The 1,614-nt window shown below is 34.6% G+C and overlaps 1 non-coding gene across 1 annotated transcript; it reads left to right on the top strand.

Annotated features, from left to right (window-relative positions):
- The first annotated feature begins 916 nt into the window (after nt 1-916).
- On the top strand, nt 917-1,023 carry LOC131180543 (small nucleolar RNA R71). The gene has a single exon (XR_009149310.1). It is a non-coding gene; the product is annotated as a small nucleolar RNA R71 (small nucleolar RNA).
- The last annotated feature ends 591 nt before the right edge of the window (nt 1,024-1,614 follow it).

The following is a 1,614-nucleotide window of genomic DNA, read 5'->3' as shown; positions in this document are numbered from 1 at the left end:
TGTCTTCATCTTCTTTCTTCTTTTCCTCTTCTATCTTATCTTTCTTTTTGTCTCCAATAATTTTCCTACTCCTTAGGATCACTGCCTTACAATGTTCTCTAGGATTCTCTAGTTGACTTGGAAGTTTCCCTTCTGCTTTACTAGAAGAACTTACTTACTGAGCTATTTGATTTTCTAACATCCTATTATGAGTGGTAAGCTGATCTATTCTTGAAGTTAATTGTTGAATCTTTTCTCCTTGTTTCTGTTGAGCAGCTAAGAAATTCTCCATCATGGACTTCAAAATTGAATCTTGATTTAAAGATTGAACTAGTAGTTGTGGAGCAAGTGCATTTTGATTCCTTTATGGTGGAAATCTAGGTGGTAGTCCATTTTGCTAAAAATTCTACTGTTGTTGCTAAAAATTAGGAGGTTATTGATAATTCTACTGCTGCTGTCCTTGTCGACCTCCCCAAGAAAAGTCTATGCTAGATTATATGTAGCCAAAAAAAGATTACCAAATAGTTTTTTATTGTAATTCCCAATGAAATCAACTTGCTCATTTCCAAACTCTTGCCCATAGGAAGGAAAATCATTGATACAATGCATATTTCCTGCACCAACATCTTCTGTATGACTAAATCCTTCAATTGAAGCATCAATCATCATGCTTAACTTATCCATTTTTCTTGTCAAAGCATCAAATTTGGCATTGAACATACTCTTGGCATCTAACTCATATACACCAACTGATGGCTTCTTCATTTCATTCCTTTCACAGCCCCATTAATAATTGTTGTAAGCAATTTTTTCCAATGCTAAATAAGCTTCATCTTTTGACTTCTCCATAAGATCGCCTCCTGAAGATGCATCAATTATACTTCTAATTACTAGAGAAACACCATTGTAGAAATGCTGAACTAGCTTCCATTTAGGGATTCCATGATGTGGACATCTCCTTTGAAGATCTGTATATCTCTCCCATGCTTCATAGAGACTCTCATCATCCTTTGGTTTGAAAGAAGTTAATTCATTTCTCAATTTTGTAGTCGTGCTAGGAGGAAAGTATTGAGCCAAGAAAGCTTGTGACAACTCATCCCAAGTAGTTATTGAACCTAGAGGTAATGAATGCAACCACTCCCTAGCACGATCCTTTAAAGAAAAAGGAAATAATCTCAACCGGATAGCATCATCTGACACTCCATTTATCATCAGCATGTCACTAACTCAAGAAAATGTGCAAGGTGCACATGTGGACTGTCAGTAGAACCTCCCTCAAACTGTGATTGTTAAACCATTTGACAAAGTGAGGGCTTTAACTCAAAATTATTTGCTTCCATTCCAGGCCTTGTAATACTCAGTCTAAAATCTTTCAAAACTAGGAAAATCAAGATCCTTAATTGACCTGTTGTTATTGTCCACCATAGCTTCCATCACTTATTGCTCTTGCTGTCTTTGAATTCTTGGTTTAACTTTTCTTCTTTTAGACATTACTCTCAAAGCTTTAGCTGTCTTTTTAATCTCATGATCAAAAATTAAATCAATTTATGCACTTTATGTTATTCTCATATAAAAGATATGTACCTAAAAAACCAAAACAAGAAAATCTCAAAGTAAAATGATAAAGAAAAGAAA

This window comes from Hevea brasiliensis, chromosome 5 (genome assembly GCF_030052815.1).
Source record: "Hevea brasiliensis isolate MT/VB/25A 57/8 chromosome 5, ASM3005281v1, whole genome shotgun sequence".
In the NCBI taxonomy this organism is placed as follows: Eukaryota; Viridiplantae; Streptophyta; class Magnoliopsida; order Malpighiales; family Euphorbiaceae; genus Hevea; species Hevea brasiliensis.
Note: the sequence above shows the minus strand (reverse complement) of the source record. Positions and strands in the feature narration are given on the sequence as shown.